Source organism: Pongo abelii (assembly GCF_028885655.2).
Source record: "Pongo abelii isolate AG06213 chromosome 18 unlocalized genomic scaffold, NHGRI_mPonAbe1-v2.0_pri chr18_hap1_hsa16_random_utig4-3745, whole genome shotgun sequence".
Taxonomy (NCBI): Eukaryota; Metazoa; Chordata; class Mammalia; order Primates; family Hominidae; genus Pongo; species Pongo abelii.
Genome location: NW_026946742.1, coordinates 159,510 through 179,055, shown reverse-complemented (window position 1 = coordinate 179,055; position 19,546 = coordinate 159,510). Strand labels below are relative to the sequence as shown.

Below are 19,546 nucleotides of genomic sequence, written 5' to 3'. Positions count from 1 at the left end.
GCTTTTCTCTTTGACTAATCCACCTCAGCACAGACCCTTTACGGGTGTAGGGCTCGGGGACGGTCAGGTCTTTCTCATCCCACGAGGCCACATTTCAGACTATCACATGGGGAGAAACCTTGGACAATATGCCGCTTTCAAAGGCAGAGGTCCCTGCGGCTTTCCACAGTGTAGCCCCTGGTTTACTGAGAGTAGAGAATGGCGATGACTTTTAGCAAGTATACTCCTTGTAAATATTTTGTTAACAAGGCACGTCCTGCACAGCCCTAGATCCCTTAAACCTTGATTTCATACAACACATGTTTTTGTGAGCTTCAGGTCGGGTCAAAGTGGCTGGGGCAAAGCTACACATTAACAACATCTCAGCAAAGCAATTGTTGAAAGTACGGGTCTTTTTCAAAATGGAGTCTCTTATGTCTTTCCTTTCTACATAGACACAGTAACAGTCTGATCTCTCTTTCTTTGCCTACACTCACTGAACTGCCCTTCCCCTCTGCTGGGCCATGACCACCGAGGACAGGTCCACTGTACTCCTGCATGGTGCCTGATGGAGGCTCAGACTCCGTCCTCGAGGCTGGCAAGAAGACAGGGTGAGACATGAGCCTCCTGATACAGGTGACAGGTGTGGAACCCACAGGACTGGACCTCACACTGCAGGGCTGGAGGCACAGACTATTTACTATTCTGTGGTCTGGGGAGTTCAAGGCACAGAGCTCCTCATTAGCCAGAGTCGCCCAAGTTCCCAGCCTCTAAGGATTTCCTCATAATAATTCAAGAAGGAGAGGAGAAAAGTGAGTGTCCATAGAGGCTTTGGGGCTCTTCCTCTAATCAGGAGAAAGCTGGTGTGTATTCTTCACTTCTTTCTTTTCTTTGTAAAGATCCAACAGCTATAATTTTCATCTTTTATTATGGGAAAATATACCACATATAAGTATTGAAAATTATAAATATATATTAGATTATATAGAATGGATAAACATTTACAATTTCCATTCTTTTTCAGTTTACAGTTTAATGACATTAAGTACTTTCACATTGTTTAGCAACCGTCACTGCCATCGTCTCCGGAACAGTTTTATCTTTCAAAATGGAATTGCACCCATTCACCAAACTCTCCACTCCTCTCTGTCGCCCACCCATGGGGGCCACCTTTCTAGTTTGCAACTCTATGAGTTTAACTACTCTACACATTTGATAGATAAGTGGAATCATACCGTGTTTAATTAGTTTGGTTTGGAGACAGAGTCTTTCTCTGTCGTCCAGGCTGGAGTGCAGTGGTGTGATCTCGGCTCGCTGCAACCTCCACATCGTGGGTTCAAGCGATTCTTGTGTTTCAGTCTCCCGAGTAGCTAGGATTACAGGCGTACGCCACCACGCCCAGCTAATTTTTGTATTTTTAATAAAGACGAGCCTTCACCATATGGGCCAGGCTGGACTCGAACTCCTGACCTTAAGTCATCCACCTGGCTCAGCCTCCCAAAGGGCTGGGGTTACAGGTGCGAGCCACTGAGCCTGGGCGTGTTTAACCTTTTGGGATTTATTTATTTCACTGATGATAATGTCTTCAAGGTTCATCCATGTTGCGGTCTGCGTCAGAAGTGCCTGTCCTTTTTTTTGTTTGTTTGTTTGACTTTGTTTTGTTTTGCATTTCCATGGAGTCTCACTCTGTCGCCCAGGCTGGAGAGCAGCGGCACAATCTGGGCTCACTGCAACCTCCGCCTCCCAGGTTCCAGCGATTCTTGAGCCTCAGCCTCCCGAGTAGCTGGGACTATAGGCACACGCCACCACGCTCGTCTCATTTTTTGCATTTTCACTAGAGACAGAGTTTCACCAAGATGGCCAGGCTTGTCTTGAATTCCTGACCTCAGGTGATCCGCCCACCTCGTTCTTCCAAGATGCTGCGATTACAGGCGTGAGCTGCCGCACCGGCTAAAAGTGCCTGCCTTTTTAAGGCTGGAGAGTCTTCCATTATATGAAGGAACTGCAGTGTGCTTTCTCATTCATCTGTCCACGAACCCTTGGGTTGCTTCCACATTTTGGCTGTTGCGAACAATGCTGCTATGAATATGTGTGTACAAATCTGTCTTCCACTCCTGGCTTCTAATTCTTTTTGGTAGGTACCCACAAATGCAACTGCGGGAACATCTGATCATTCTGTTTCTAATTTTACCAGTGCACGCCATACTATTTTCTCCGTTCCTTCACGGTTTTACATTCCCTCTGATCGTATTCGAGCATTCCTATTTCCTTCTAGTCTGACCAATGCTTGTTTGTTTATCATATCCATCCTAATGTGTGGTATCTCATTCTTTGTTTGACTTGTGCTTCCCTATGATTAGTGATTTTGAACATCATTTTAGATGCTTATTGGCCATTGCTATATCTTCTTTAGGAACACGTCTACTCGAGTCTTCTGACCATTGTTGATGGAATGCTTTGGGTTTCTTGTTGTTTAGTTCTAGCTGTTCTTTATATGTGATCTATATCAGCCTCTTTTCAGATATATGATTTGCAAATATTTTTCCTAATCCACGGGTTATCTTTTCACTCAGTTCACAGTGTTTTTCGCTGCACAAAAGTGTCTGTCATTTAGATGTAATCCAAGGAATCTAATTTTCTTTTGTTGCCTATGCTTTTGGTGTCATATCCCAGAGAGCATTGCCCAATCTGATGTCATGAAAGTGTGGCCAATGTTTTCTTTTAGGCGTATGATACTTTTAGCCCTTGGGGTTAGGTCTTTGATCCAGTTTGTGTTAATTTTTGCACCTGGTGTGACATGGGGTCCACCTTCATTCTTCTGCATGTGGAAATCAAGTTTCTCCGACACCATTTCTTGAAAAGGCTGCTTTTCCACCGATGAGTTTTCTTAGCACTCATGTTAAAAATCATTTGAACATATAGGTGAGAAGTTATTTCTGGGCTCAAAAACAAACAAACAACAACCGACAACAGATAAGGATACAGCATGGGCCGGGCGCGGTCGCTCACGCCTGTAATCCCAGCACTTTGGGAGGCCGAGGCGGGCGGATCACCTGAGGTCAGGAGTTGAAGGCCAGCCTGACCGACAGGGAGAAACCCCGTGTCTACTAGAAATACAACATTAGCTGGGCGTGCTGGCTCATGCCTGTAATCCCAGCCTCTTGGAAGTTGAGGCAGGAGAATCGCTTGAACCCAGGAGGCAGAGGTTGCGGTGAGCCAAGATTGCACCATGATACTCCAGCCTGGGCCACAAGAGCGAAATTCCATCTCAAAACAAAAAACGAAAAACAAAAAACCAGCATGATTTCAAGTGTAGAAAGGGAAGAGCTTAAAAACCAGCATAATGAGAAAGGAAGCTTCTTACCAAAGCATCTGAAAATATGCAAGCAATTCTCGTGAATTAAAATGTTCATACCGTACTAACAAACACTAGAACTCACTTATTCTATCTTCCTGTATTTTGGGACCCAGTTGTCCACTTGTCTTCATTCCCCATCCCACCCTTTTCTTCCTAGCGTCTGCTAACCCCCTTTATACTCTCCACCTTCCTGAGATTCCTTTTGTGTGTAGGTGTGTGTGGGATGGAGTCTCTTTCTGTTGCCCACGTTGGAGTACACAGGCACAGTCCAGGCTCCCTGCAACCTCCACCTCTCGAGTTCAAGCGCTTCCTGGGCCTCAGCTCTCCGAGTAGCTGAGACTACAGGCACCCATCACCACGCCCGGCTAATTGTTTGTGTTTTCCGTAGAGACGGGGTTTCACCATGTTGGCTAGGCGGGTCTCGAACTCCTGGACTCATGTGATCCGTGCGACTCGGCCTCCCACAGTGCTGGGATTACAGGCCTGAGCCACCACACCTGGCCAAGGTTTCCTTTTTTCTTCCTACATAGAAGTGAGGACACGAAATATTTGTCATTCTGTGCCTGGCTTAATTCATTTAATATACAGACCTGCAATCTCACACATTTCGTCCGCAGCGGAGAGGATTTTCTTCCTTTGTAGGCTGAATAATACTTCATTGGGTGTGTATACCACAGTTTCTTAATTGAAATAAATTTCAAGAGAGCAAGTATTTTTAAAATGTCTTGGAATGTGAAACTTCAGGGATACTGTGCCCATTTTATTCTTTTCTATTTCACATCTTATGTATATGCAAGTGTACAACAAAGCAGCAATCAATGTGTGTATAAATCTATAACTTCAACAAATGTGAAATGTAAATTCTAAGTGGTGGCAGGGCGGGGTCGCTCATGCCTGTAATCCCAGCACTTTTGGAGGCGGAAGCGGGTGGATCACCTGAGGTCGGGAGTTCAAGACAAGCCTGGCCAAAATGGAGAAACACTGTCTCTACTAACAATAAAAAAATAAATAAATAAATAAAATTAGCCAGGCATGACAGCGCATGCCTGTAATCCCAGCTACTTGGAAGACTGAGGCAGGAGAATTGCTTGAATACAGGAGGCAGAGGTTGCAGTGAGCCGAGACCGTGCCATTGATCTCCAGCCTGGGCAACAAAGGTGAAAATCTTACTCAAAAAAAAAAAAAAAAAAAAAGGAAAAGAAAGAAATAGAAAGTACGAAATGGTAAGAAACAGCATAATAAACATTTGTATGGTGTTGATAGACAATGCATTTGAAGATAATATTTGAAGAAATCATGTTACAATTAATTTTTGTTCTTACACATTGGAGCTTGACGTCTCTAAAAACTGTCATTGGAAACATCTCTGGTGTGTATAAGAAAAAAAAAATTTACATACTCACACAGGTGCAAGGAAACTGAATCTCTGTGTTGAGACCCAGGACTCATCATTTGTAAGCTCCCCAGGTGATTTGACTCAAAGCCAAGATTGAGGAACGGCGACTGGATCTCTACACATAACCTGCCTAAGTAGATTCTCTAGAAGCAGTTTATAAAGAAATTCCACAGGAACTGTGGAAGAGGATATGAATTTGATGTACAGTATGTCCTCACTTAACATCTTTGAAAGTCTCTTGGAAACTTCACCTCGAAGCAAAATTATGTATAGTGAAACCACTTATTTTTCATCAACAGTATAACTACACAACTTTGAACAACCAACGATGTTGGAGGAGCTCCTGTACATTGTTTCCCTAAAGTCAGTTTTCAGGGAATTCCAAAGTGAAGTGAGGACTCGTGTATATAAAAAGATGGTTGTGATTCCACCTGATGACAGGGTTATTGCTCAGAAACTAAAAGGGGCCGCCTAGGCATAGAGGATTCTGTCATGAGGTTTCTGCTAAACAAAGGATCCCAGAATACTCACCCATTCCAGTTAAAGGCATAACGAAGAAAGCAATAGTCACAAAGGAAACGCGGAAAGGAATAAAAGCCATCAAGCCACAAAAATAATGTGACTAAGGGGCAGGATTTGCAGATGTAGAGATTGAATGTGGTTGCCCTTTCTCACCCACACAAGAAAAAGGATGGAACAGATCATGAGATTCGACTGTTCTGCTGCGCAGCCTCCGCAGGGCACTTTGTATGTCCCTGTTTCTCAGGCTGTAGATGAAAAGGTTCAGCATGGGGGTGAGCACAGCGTACATCACTGATGCCACCACACCATTCCTGGGGGTGGTGACACAGCTGAAGTCAGGTACATGCCAATGCCTGTTCCGTCAAATCAGGAAACAACGGCTAGGTGAGAGCCACAGGTGGAGAAGGCTTCCTACTTCCCATCTGACGAAGAAATCCTTAGAATGGAGGGGACAATTTTATAGTAAGACAAAAGGATCCCTGAAATGGCAAGAAAACCCAACATAGTACTATCGAAATCTATGAATATGCTATCGATGACGCTGTCAGAACAGGCAAGTTTGAGAAGTTGAGAGGGGTCACAGACAAAATGAGAGATTTCCACATTCTTGATGATGGTGAATTGTAACACAATCCAACTGTGCAGCTGGGAATCCAACAGGCTAAGGAAAAGGACACCAAAACGAAGAAGACACAGAGGTGAGGATTCACGATGACTGGGTAGTGCAGAGGGCGACAGATGGCTACAAAGCAGTCATAGGCCATCACAGGCAGAAGCATGTCTTCTATACATGCAAAAAGGACCAAGAAAGACATCTGTGTCAGGCAGCCCGCATGAGAGATGACTCTGCTATGCGACTACATGTGCACAATCATCTTGGGAACCGTGGCCGAGGTGAAACCCATGTCAGCCCAGCACAGGTTGGAGAGGAAGAAGTACATGGGGGTGTGGAGGGGGGAGTCAGAGCTGACAGTCACGATGCTGAGTAGGTTCCTCAGCACCGTGACCAGATACATGGACAGGGACAGGGAGAGCAAAGCGAGGACCGGCTGCAGTTCTGGATCCTCTGAGAGTCCCAGGAGGAGGAATTCTCAGACACCTGTGAGATTCCGTGGCTCTGTGTGTCTTGGACACCTTGAGAAGGAAAGAGGATTGGAAAAATAAAAGAGAAAAACCAGCCCTTAATGCTGGACGCAAGGAATTCACAGGGAACATTTTCACACTTGCGGACCATACACCGCCAGCAATGTTTCTCAGCTGTGACAATTCCAAAATCTCAGAATTATTACGTGGTTTACTTTTTACTATACAAGTCTTTCTGTACATACTACTTTAGAGAAAATCCACTGAAGAATATTAGAAGACCAAAATGTCATATATAACAAATCCGTGATCTCAGTAAAATACGGCCTACTCTTTTCAGAAAAATACAATGCAATGAAAATGTCCTTCTCTCTTTAAGAAAAAGATCTCAGTCTAATTGAAAGAAATTAAGAAGCCGTGAAATACACTCTATTTTATTCTGACACCGTGCTACAAATTCCTTTGATGTAGAACATGTAAAAGGACGACACAAGAGCTAGGACCCCATTATCTATAAACGAAATCGAAGCTTATAGTTCTCAATCAGAAGACCTTTTAACATGCCTGTTACTTTTCATATTTATTATCATCCTTAGGTTTTCTGACATCATTTCTTCATAAAAGTACATGCACACTCAAATATGGGAGCTGTGTTTCCAAATGAATTGAATATATAACTCTTGGCCCAGCACCATGCCTCACACCTGTAATCCCAGCACTTTGGGCGGCCAAGGCTGATGGATCACCTGAGGTCAGGAGTTCCAGGCCAGCCTGGCCAACGGGGTGAAACCCCGTCTCCAGTGAAAATAAAAAAAAATTAACCGGGTGTGGTGGGCGCGTAAACCTAGCTACTCGGGAGGCTGAAGCAGGAGAATACCTTCGAACCTGGAAGGCAGAGATTGGACACCCTGTGATAGGATTTTTGATATCCTAGGGAGATATTGCTCCTGACAGCAGAGTGGGCGTACACCCTGTGATATTATCTGTAATATCCTAGAAAGATATTGCTCCTAACATCAGGGTGGCGCTACACCGTGTGATATTAATTGTAATGTCCTACAGAGATATGACTCCTAAGAATACAGTGGGTGTACAACCTGTGATATTATTCATAATATATTACAGAGATACGACTCCTGGTATCACAGTGAGTGTACACCATGTTTCTACACCCTGTGATCTTATTTGTAACAACTTAGAGGAATATTACAGCTAATATCAAAGTGGGGGTACACCCTGCGATGTTATTTGTTATCTACTAGGTAGATGTTACTCCTAATATCACAGTGAGTGTACATTATGTGTGTAGAGACTGTGAAATTATTCATAATACCCTAGGAAGGTATTACTCGTAATACCACAGTGGGTGTACACCCTGTGATATTACTTGTAATCACCTAGGGAGATACGATTCCTAATATTACAGTGGGTGTACACTCTGTGATGTTATTTTAATGTCCTAGGAAGAGATTACTCCTAATATCAAAGTGGATGTACACCATGTGTGTACACTCTGTGATCTAATTCGTAATATCACAGAGAGATATTTCTCCTATGATCACAGTGGGTGTACATTCTGATATGATTCGTAGTATCCTAGAGAGATATTGCTCCCAGTATCACAGTGGGGGTACACCGTGTGATATTATTCATAATATCCTAGAGAGATATTACCTCTAATATCACAGTTTCTGTACACCCTGCGGTATTATTCATAATATCCTAGGGATTTATTATCCCTAACATCACAGAGCGTGTACACCATGGGTGGACACCCGGTGATGTTACTGGTAATATCCTAGGGGGATATTACCCTTAATGTCACAGTGGGTGTTCACCATGTGTGTATGCACTGAGATGTTACTCGTAATATCGTAGGGAGAAATTACACCTAAGGTTACAGTGGGTGTACACCATGTGTTTCTGTTGTGTGATGCTACTGGTAATATCTCAGAAAGTTATTAGTCCTAGTGCCACGGTGGGTGTATACCATGTGTGTCCACTCTGTGATGTTATTCGTATTATCCTAGGGAGGTAGTTCTCATAACATCGCCGTGGGTGTACATCAGGTATGTACTCCCTGTGGTCTTATTGACTATGTCCTGCGTTGATAGTACTCCTAATATCACCGTGCGTGCGCACCATGTGTGTACATTCTCTGATGGTGTTCGTAGTATCCTAGGGAGATATCACTCCCGATGTCATAGTGGGTGTACAGCCTTGTGATATTCTTGGTAGTATCCTTGGGATGTATTATTACTCGTGTTATCACAGTGGGTGTACACCCTGTGATAGTATTTGTAATATCCTAGGGAAATATCATTGTATACCCTGTGATATTGTTTGGGACATTTGAGGGAGCTATTTCTCTTAAAGTCAGAGTGGGTGTACACCCTGTAATATTCTTCCTAATATCACAGCGGGTGTACACCGTGAGTGATATTTTTTTCTAATATCCAGCGGGGGAGAGGATGATATTGCTTCCAGTATCACAGAAGGTGTACACCCCCCTGTGATATTGTTCCTAATATCCAGGGAAGGAGAGGATGACATTATTCGCAATATCACTGGGGGTGTACCACCTCCCGCCGGGATATTGTTCTTAATATCCGGAGGTGGGGAGAATGATGTTACTCCCAATATCACAGGGGTGTACACCACCCCTGTTTGTAAACACCCCCTGTTGTATTGTTCCAAATGGCCTGTGAAAGAGTAAATATGACTCCCATTATCGCGGGGGTGTTGAGCCCTGATGATACTGTTTTCTAACATCCAGGGAAGGAGAGTATGCTATTACTCCCAAGATCGCAGGGGTTGTACACCCTTTTGTGTTTTTGTGCCCAATATCCAGGAAAATAGAGGATGATATTACTCCCAATATCGAAGTAATTGTACAGCTCCCCTGTGATATGCTTCCTCATATCCAGACAGGAAAAGAATGAGATTACTGCCAACAGCGTAGGGAACGTATACCCGCGCTGTGATATCTTTCTTTCCCAGTATCCAGGTGGGGAGACGATCATATTCCTTCCAATGTCGCAGGGTGTGTACACCCCCTCTGTGATCTCGTTGCTAACATCCAGGTTTGGGGAGGATGACATTACTCCCAATATCGCAGGGGGTGTACACACCCCTGTGAAAATCTTCCTCTATTCAGAGGGAGAGAGGATGATATTACTCCCAGTACCGCAGGGTTTACACAGCCCTGTGATACTCTTCCTAATATCCACAGGGAGAGAGGATGATAGTACTCCCAATATCGCAGGGGGTGTACACAACCCTGGGATATTGTTCCTAAGATCCAGAGCGAAAGAGGATGATACGACTCTCAATATCGCAGTTGGCGTACACCCCTCCTGTCCTATTGTTCTGAATACCCTGGGAGGGAGAGGATGAAGTTACGTTGAATATGGCAGGGAATGCACACCCTCCCCCTCTGATACCCTTCCTGATGTCCAGGGGAAGAGAGGAAAATTTTACCCCCAATATCGCAGAGGCAGTACACCCCACCTGTGATGTTGTTCCCAATATGCAAGGGGGGAGAGGATGATACTATTCTCAATATCGCAGGGCTGTTCACATCCCCAGTGACATTTTTCCTAATATCTAGGGGAGAGACAATTGTATGACAGCAAAGGTCGCAGGGTCTCTACGTCCCTTCCTGATATTGTTCCTAATATCCAGGGGGGAAGAGGATGGTATCAAATATGAAAGGGGGTGTACACCCCCCACCCCTACGATATTGTTCTTAATCATCGTGAGGGGAGACGATGATATCACTCCAAGTATCGCAGGGGTTGTTCGCCACCCCCTGTGATATCGTTTCTGATATCCACGGGGGGAGAAAATCATATTACTTCCAATATTGCAGGTGGCGTATACCCCACCTGAAATACGGCACCGAATATCCAAAGAGGGAGAGGATGGTATTAATACCAATATCGAAGTGTCTGTACACGCCCCTTGTGATATGGTTTTTAATATCCAGTGGGCGGGAGGATGATATTAGTGCCAACATGCCAGAGGGTGTACACTACCCCTGTGATATTGTCCCTAACTTCCAGAGGGGAGAGGATGATATCACTCCCAATATCTCAGAAGCTGTACATCCCCTGTGATATTGTTCATCATATCCAGGGAGGCGAAGGATGACATTCCATTGAATTTCACGACAGTACTACACGCACAGTGTGATATTGTTCCTAATATCCGAGAAGGAGAGGATGATATTATTCCCAATCAAGTAGTGGGTGTACGTTACGCCTGTGTTATTGTCTCTAATATCCGGGGCCGCGGGAGTGGGGGAGAGGATAATATTCCCTCAAATTTAGCAGGTGGTTTGACGCCCCTTGTGGTGTTGTTTTAAATATCTCGCGGGGAAGACAATAGTATTATTTTTGATAGTCCGATTCATCTGCTCCACCTTTCTGGGGCTCTGAGGCCGGGAGGCGCCATGCAGTTTCCGTGGGATCCCCAATACCTTTGCCGTCTTCTGTACCAAGGGAGCCTAAAACGCAGGCCCGTTTATCTGAGCCGATCCGTAAGGGCAGTCGAAATCTAGGTATCAGATCTCGAAGAAGCACACGGGTTACTTCACGAGCTTTCTCAGTTGGTGTTGGATAGGCCGCCACCCACCCAGAGTAGGTACGCACGCCCAAGAACTAGTAAATACTTGTTACCTCCACACTTTGGCATCTCTGTGAAGTCTACCTGGAGATCTTCAAAGGGGGCTGCTCCATAAGCTCGTATGCCGGGCGGAACGGCTGGACCTTGCCTCGCATCATGCTGTCGGCAGGTAACACACCGCTGCCTCACCGTTTTGGCAAGGGCTGACAAAGGCGAGATGTAGAAATACCGGCCTAACAACTCTTCCAGTGACTCCTGACCTCGATGGGTGGTTTCTTGCACAGCCAGTACAACTGCAACTCCTAGCAGCTGTGGCACAGCTACGCTCCCATCTGGTAACCGAATCCATCCTTCCTCCATCACTTGTCCTTCCCTCTACCTGGAGAATGTCCTTTTTTAGAAGAAGTAGGTCCAAGATCAGGTACTTGAGGGAGCACTGATGCCCAGAAGGGGGCAGATGCTGCTTTTCGAGCCTCTGAGTCAGCGCGGGAATTCCCCAAACCCACCGAGGTGGAAGCTCGCTGGTGTCCTCTGCAATGCCTAACTGCCACCTTGTGGGGTTTCCATACTGCTTCTAATCATTGCAAGGTTTCTTGTTGATATTTTCTGTCTTTTCCCTCAGAGTTCAATAGGCCCTTTTCTTTCTATCACGCTCCATGCACTCGAAGGGTTAAAAAGACACCGAGAATCAGTGTAAATGTTTACAGTCTCACCCTCACTGAGTCCTAAGGCCCGAATTAAAGCAATGAGTTCAGCTTTCTGGGCTGAAGTGGCCTGGGGCAACGATCTGGCTTCAACAAGAGTGTCCAGGGTTACCACTGCATACCCTGCACCTCTCTCTCCTTGGGGGTTGAAGAAGCTGCTCCCATCCACGTATAGTTCCCAGTCTACTGATGCCCAAGTCCGGTCCCGGAGGTCAGGTCTGCCAGAGTCGACTGAGTCCAAGACTTCCACACAATCAGGCTCGACAGGGCTCTCTGATACCGGGAGCAAGGTGGCGGGTGTAGGGTGTTACAAACTTCAATGGTTATACGAGGATTTTCACAGAGCCAAGTTTGGTACTTGGTGAGTCTGGCATTCGGTAGCCGACGATGTCCTTTAGCGTTCATGAAAGTCACCACAGCATGGGGGCCCTTTATGTTCAGGTTTTGCCCAAGAGTCAGCTTATTTGCTTCTTGTTCTAGCAGGGCAGTTGCTGCCAAGGCCCTCAAACAGGGGGCCATCCTTTAGTAGACCCGTCTAGTTGTTTAGAGAGGTAGGCCGCCGGCCTTGGCCGGAGCCCAACCGTTTGGGTTCAAAGTCCAGCTGCCATCTTTTCTCTCTCTGATGCATAGAATGGAAAAGGCTTTGTCAGATCGAGTAGCCCCAGGGCTAGGGCTGCCAGAAGTTTTTCCTTTAACTCATGAAAGACTTGCTGTTGTTGGGATCTGCATTCCAAAGGTTCCCGGTCCCCGCCCCCTTTGGGACCTCATACAAAGGCTTGGCTAATACTGCAAAGTTTGGGATCCACAGTCTACAAAACCCCACAGCTCCTAAGAATTGTCTCACCTGCTTTCTGCTCTTGGGCTCCACTAGATTGCAAATGACCTGCTTTCTTTCTGATCCCGGGCTGCGTTCCGAGCCCTGTCAGATAGTAAATCCCAAGTCACGTACCTGCTGTCGGCAGATCTGAGCTTTCTTCTTGGACATCTTATACCCACAGTCCTCCAGGTGCCGGTGTAGGGCATCTGTTCCCTTGGCACACCCGACTGCCGTGGGGTGTCCCAGCAGAAGGTCATCAACCTACTGGAGCAACACACAGCCTAGGTCTCTGGTGGGAAACTTCGGAGGTCTCGAGCCAACTCCTCCCCGAAGGTGGTGGGGGAGTTCTTGAACCCTTGGGGAAGCCCGGTCCAAGTGTACTGAGTAGTGACACCTGACTCCGGATCTTCCCACTGAAAGGCAAACAGCCTCTGCCTCTCAGGGGCTAATCTGATAGGAAAGAAAGCATCTTTCAGGTCCAAGCAGGTGAAGCAGCTGTCCTCAGCTGGCAGCAACCCCAACAATGTGGACGGGTTAGGTACTGTTGGATGTCAAGTCAGTGTAGCTTGATGAAGCAAGCGCAAATCCTGTACCGGCCGGTAGTCCTTGGTCCGTGGCTTGGGAACAGGCAGGAGGGGAGTGTTCCATGGAGACTGACAAGGAACAAGAATTGCAACAGTTCTTAGGTGCTTGAGACGGACCTGGATACCTTGAAGAGCTTCTCTGGAGACCGGGTCCTGTTTTTGCCTAACCCGCTGGGCCCCAGTCTTAACTGGCCAATCCCGGAGGGTTGTCTTCTGCCCGTACTCTTGGCCACCGCTTAGCCAGAGCTGGCCTTCTCTCTTGGCCCGGCTCAGTTCAGAAAAGTCTCCATTCCTCCTCTCGGGGTTCCATAAGGGTCACAATGACTCCCGTTCCGGGTAACTTTAGCGGCAAAGAGCCGTGCTCTGTCAGAGAGATCGTGGCTCTCAGCTTGCTGAGCAAGTCCCTTCCCCAAAAGGTCAAGGGACAGTCAGGCATGTACCATAACTGATGAATGACTTTATGTCCTCCTACAGTACAAGTCCGAGGCAAGCCTACAGCTTGCTTTGCTGAAACCCCCGTGGCTCCGATGACGTCAATAGTCTTTTTGGATAAGGGGGCGACCGGGGCGGTTACTAGCGAATGTTCAGCACCGCTATCTCCAAGAAAGTCAATGTCTCCACCCCCGACTGTCATTCTGACCAGTGGCTCTTTGGGGACACTTGAGCCCGGTCTCCCTCAGTCCAAGAACCCTCCTGCCGGGTTGAGCAGGGCCCCTTCCTCCTTGTCCGGGGCCTCCTGCTCTGAGTCATCTTGTTTTCTTTTGAGTTGAGGGCATTTGTTCTTCCACCGTCCTATTTCTTTACCATCAGCACACTGGTTACGCTGCAAACTCTGACAGCCAAGCTGAGTTCCTTTCCCAGGGCCCCCCTTCCCTTGCCTCTTTGTGGGGGCCCCTGTGATTGCTGCAGCTAGCAAACAGGTCGGTGTTTCGCCGGGCCTGACCTCCATTGTCTTCGCCGTTTTCCTGACGGCTTACTGCATCCCTGATTACAAACACCTGGCTAGCTATTTCTAGTAATTGTGATGTGTTCATCCCTGCAAGTCCAGCGTGTTTCTGCAGTTTTCTTCTCATGTCTTCTGCGCTTTGACGGACTAAAGCCATGTGAATCATGCGCTGATTTTCAGGGCTATCGGGATGAAAGGGAGTATACATAGCATAGGCCTCACACAGTCTCTGGTAGAATTGTGCCGGACTTTCTTCTTTTCCCTGAATGACCTCAGAGACCTTGTTAACGTTTGTGGCCTTCTGAGCTCCCCTCATTAATCCTTCCAAGAGAGCTTCCCCGTCTCGGTTTAGCCTTTGCATATTCTCTCTTTCATGTGGGTCCAACTGGGGGTCGGTTCCTGGCAACTGGGTCCTTCCATACTCTTTGGGGTTTTGATAATCAGCAGGTGCATGCTCCTCTAGCCACTTAGTTGCTGCTTGGAGGACTCTCCGCCTTTCTTCGCTGTTAAAGAGGAACATGAGCAACTGGTGCCAATCAGCCCAGGTGTGGTTGTGGGTCTGGATAACAGTTTGGAGCAAATCAATTAGGGCTGGCGGCTTTTCGCTATAGGGCGGTGTATTGTTTTTCCAGTTGAGAAGGTCGACGGAGGTGAAGGGCTGGTATCCAAAAACACGCCTCCCCGCCACGTGACCATCCTCATCTATCCCAGTATACCGCTGCTCTCTCAGGGGCATTTGTACCCCCGTTTTGGGTCGTACACGAGCTGCCGAGGAAGGGGTGGAAGGGCGCAATGTGACTTACCGCAATTAATCATCTCAATTATTAATTGACACTAATAATTATCAATATTAATGATTGATAATATAATTTTTAAATCAATACCGATAACAAGGATAATGAATATTCAATAGTTATACTAACGATAACAATAAATGATTAATATTAATGATTAATGACGCCTGATATTAATAGCTGATATTGATCTTATTCGTTAGAAAACAGTAATACTAGCTCCTAATAATTAATATTAATATTAATAATCTGAAAATTATTAGCCATTATTTTTTAATATTAATATCAATATCGGTTATTCATATTTATGTTAATAATCAATGAGGAATAATTCCTACTACTATTACGCCTAATATCTCAGTGGGTGTACACCCACCGCTGATATTGCTCCTAATGTCCAGGGAGGGAGAAAGCATGATGTTACGTTCAATATCGCACTAGGTGTACACCCAGACGGTGATATTGACCCGAATATAATCTCCAGGGGGTGGAGTATGACGTTACTCCCAATATAGCACTGGCTGTGCATCCACCTGGTGATTTTGCTCCTAATATTCACGGAAGAAGGGAATGCTATTACTCCCAGAATCGCAGGAAGTGTACACGCCCGTGTGAGATGGTCCGTAACAATACTCGAAGGCGGAGGAGGTGATATGACTACACATATGGCAGAAAGTGGACAACCCGCAGGGACATTGTTCCCATGATCCTGGAGGGAAGAGGATGATATTACTTTAAATGTCACAGAAGGTGGACACGCCCCCACTGATATTGTTTCCAATGGCAACGTGGGGGAGGAGGATATGACACGCGATATCTCAGGGAGTAGAAACACCCGTGTGATACCGTTCTTAACATTCAAGGAGGAAGAGGATGATATTACTCCCAATAGAGACGGATGCACACCCTCTGTACATCGTGGGAGTGCACACGTCTGTGAAACAGTTCATAATCTCTCGAGGGGGAGATGATATTACTGACAATATGGTAAACAGGCTGTGAGGCCACCGCGGATCCTAAGAGCCCAGGGGGGCAAGAGGGGCTGGCTCTCAGCCCCCGCCTCGCGGGGGTGCCTCACCCCCCTGCGAGGGGGGTCCTAAGAGCCCAGGGGGGCAAGAGGGGCTGGCTCTCAGCCCCCGCCTCGCGGGGGGTGCCTCACCCCCCTGCGAGGGGGGTCCTAAGAGCCCAGGGGGGCAAGAGGGGCTGGCTCTCAGCCCCCGCCTCGCGGGGGGTGCCTCACCCCCCTGCGAGGGGGGTCCTAAGAGCCCAGGGGGGCAAGAGGGGCTGGCTCTCAGCCCCCGCCTCGCGGGGGGTGCCTCACCCCCCTGCGAGGGGGTCCTAAGAGCCCAGGGGGGCAAGAGGGGCTGGCTCTCAGCCCCCGCCCCGCGGGGGGTGCCTCACCCCCCTGCGAGGGGGGTCCTAAGAGCCCAGGGGGGCAAGAGGGGCTGGCTCTCAGCCCCCGCCCCGCGGGGGGTGCCTCACCCCCCTGCGAGGGGGGTCCTAAGAGCCCAGGGGGGCAAGAGGGGCTGGCTCTCAGCCCCCGCCCCGCGGGGGGTGCCTCACCCCCTGCGAGGGGGGTCCTAAGAGCCCAGGGGGGCAAGAGGGGCTGGCTCTCAGCCCCCGCCCCGCGGGGGGTGCCTCACCCCCCTGCGAGGGGGGTCCTAAGAGCCCAGGGGGGCAAGAGGGGCTGGCTCTCAGCCCCCGCCCCGCGGGGGGTGCCTCACCCCCCTGCGAGGGGGGTCCTAAGAGCCCAGGGGGGCAAGAGGGGCTGGCTCTCAGCCCCCGCCCCGCGGGGGGTGCCTCACCCCCTGCGGGGGGTCCTAAGAGCCCAGGGGGGCAAGAGGGGCTGGCTCTCAGCCCCCGCCCCGCGGGGGGTGCCTCACCCCCCTGCGAGGGGGGTCCTAAGAGCCCAGGGGGGCAAGAGGGGCTGGCTCTCAGCCCCCGCCCCGCGGGGGGTGCCTCACCCCCCTGCGAGGGGGGTCCTAAGAGCCCAGGGGGGCAAGAGGGGCTGGCTCTCAGCCCCCGCCCCGCGGGGGGTGCCTCACCCCCCTGCGAGGGGGGTCCTAAGAGCCCAGGGGGGCAAGAGGGGCTGGCTCTCAGCCCCCGCCCCGCGGGGGGTGCCTCACCCCCCTGCGAGGGGGGTCCTAAGAGCCCAGGGGGGCAAGAGGGGCTGGCTCTCAGCCCCCGCCCCGCGGGGGGTGCCTCACCCCCCTGCGAGGGGGGTCCTAAGAGCCCAGGGGGGCAAGAGGGGCTGGCTCTCAGCCCCCGCCCCGCGGGGGGTGCCTCACCCCCCTGCGAGGGGGGTCCTAAGAGCCCAGGGGGGCAAGAGGGGCTGGCTCTCAGCCCCCGCCCCGCGGGGGGTGCCTCACCCCCCTGCGAGGGGGGTCCTAAGAGCCCAGGGGGGCAAGAGGGGCTGGCTCTCAGCCCCCGCCCCGCGGGGGGTGCCTCACCCCCCTGCGAGGGGGGTCCTAAGAGCCCAGGGGGGCAAGAGGGGCTGGCTCTCAGCCCCCGCCCCGCGGGGGGTGCCTCACCCCCCTGCGAGGGGGGTCCTAAGAGCCCAGGGGGGCAAGAGGGGCTGGCTCTCAGCCCCCGCCCCGCGGGGGGTGCCTCACCCCCCTGCGAGGGGGGTCCTAAGAGCCAGGGGGGCAAGAGGGGCTGGCTCTCAGCCCCCGCCCCGCGGGGGGTGCCTCACCCCCTGCGAGGGGGGTCCTAAGAGCCCAGGGGGCAAGAGGGGCTGGCTCTCAGCCCCCGCCCCGCGGGGGGTGCCTCACCCCCCTGCGAGGGGGGTCCTAAGAGCCCAGGGGGGCAAGAGGGGCTGGCTCTCAGCCCCCGCCCCGCGGGGGTGCCTCACCCCCCTGCGAGGGGGGTCCTAAGAGCCCAGGGGGGCAAGAGGGGCTGGCTCTCAGCCCCCGCCCCGCGGGGGGTGCCTCACCCCCCTGCGAGGGGGGTCCCAAGAGCCCAGGGGGCAAGAGGGGCTGGCTCTCAGCCCCCGCCCCGCGGGGGGTGCCTCACCCCCCTGCGAGGGGGGTCCTAAGAGCCCAGGGGGGCAAGAGGGGCTGGCTCTCAGCCCCCGCCCCGCGGGGGGTGCCTCACCCCCCTGCGAGGGGGGTCCTAAGAGCCCAGGGGGGCAAGAGGGGCTGGCTCTCAGCCCCCGCCCCGCGGGGGGTGCCTCACCCCCCTGCGAGGGGGTCCTAAGAGCCCAGGGGGGCAAGAGGGGCTGGCTCTCAGCCCCCGCCCCGCGGGGGGTGCCTCACCCCCCTGCGAGGGGGGTCCTAAGAGCCCAGGGGGCAAGAGGGGCTGGCTCTCAGCCCCCGCCCCGCGGGGGGTGCCTCACCCCCCTGCGAGGGGGGTCCTAAGAGCCCAGGGGGCAAGAGGGGCTGGCTCTCAGCCCCCGCCCCGCGGGGGGTGCCTCACCCCCCTGCGAGGGGGGTCCTAAGAGCCCAGGGGGGCAAGAGGGGCTGGCTCTCAGCCCCCGCCCCGCGGGGGGTGCCTCACCCCCCTGCGAGGGGGGTCCTAAGAGCCCAGGGGGCAAGAGGGGCTGGCTCTCAGCCCCCGCCCCGCGGGGGGTGCCTCACCCCCCTGCGAGGGGGGTCCTAAGAGCCCAGGGGGGCAAGAGGGGCTGGCTCTCAGCCCCGCCCCGCGGGGGGTGCCTCACCCCCCTGCGAGGGGGGTCCTAAGAGCAGGGGGGCAAGAGGGGCTGGCTCTCAGCCCCCGCCCCGCGGGGGGTGCCTCACCCCCCTGCGAGGGGGGTCCTAAGAGCCCAGGGGGGCAAGAGGGGCTGGCTCTCAGCCCCCGCCCCGCGGGGGGTGCCTCACCCCCTGCGAGGGGGGTCCTAAGAGCCCAGGGGGGCAAGAGGGGCTGGCTCTCAGCCCCCGCCCCGCGGGGGTGCCTCACCCCCCTGCGAGGGGGGTCCTAAGAGCCCAGGGGGGCAAGAGGGGCTGGCTCTCAGCCCCCGCCCCGCGGGGGGTGCCTCACCCCCCTGCGAGGGGGGTCCTAAGAGCCCAGGGGGGCAAGAGGGGCTGGCTCTCAGCCCCCGCCCCGCGGGGGGTGCCTCACCCCCCTGCGAGGGGGGTCCTAAGAGCCCAGGGGGCAAGAGGGGCTGGCTCTCAGCCCCCGCCCCGCGGGGGGTGCCTCACCCCCCTGCGAGGGGGGTCCTAAGAGCCCAGGGGGGCAAGAGGGGCTGGCTCTCAGCCCCCGCCCCGCGGGGGGTGCCTCACCCCCCTGCGAGGGGGTCCTAAGAGCCCAGGGGGGCAAGAGGGGCTGGCTCTCAGCCCCCGCCCCGCGGGGGGTGCCTCCCCCCCTGCGAGGGGGGTCCTAAGAGCCCAGGGGGGCAAGAGGGGCTGGCTCTCAGCCCCCGCCCCGCGGGGGGTGCCTCACCCCCCTGCGAGGGGGGTCCTAAGAGCCCAGGGGGGCAAGAGGGGCTGGCTCTCAGCCCCCGCCCCGCGGGGGGTGCCTCACCCCCCTGCGAGGGGGGTCCTAAGAGCCCAGGGGGGCAAGAGGGGCTGGCTCTCAGCCCCCGCCCCGCGGGGGGTGCCTCACCCCCCTGCGAGGGGGGTCCTAAGAGCCCAGGGGGGCAAGAGGGGCTGGCTCTCAGCCCCCGCCCCGCGGGGGGTGCCTCACCCCCTGCGAGGGGGGTCCTAAGAGCCCAGGGGGGCAAGAGGGGCTGGCTCTCAGCCCCCGCCCCGCGGGGGGTGCCTCACCCCCCTGCGAGGGGGGTCCTAAGAGCCCAGGGGGGCA

General features: G+C 52.1%; 1 pseudogene; it reads right to left on the bottom strand.

The window, feature by feature from the left end:
- Positions 1-5,355: 5,355 nt before the first annotated feature.
- On the bottom strand, positions 5,356-11,350 carry LOC134761243 (olfactory receptor 7E24-like; annotated as a pseudogene).
- Between the last annotated feature and the right edge of the window lie 8,196 nt (positions 11,351-19,546).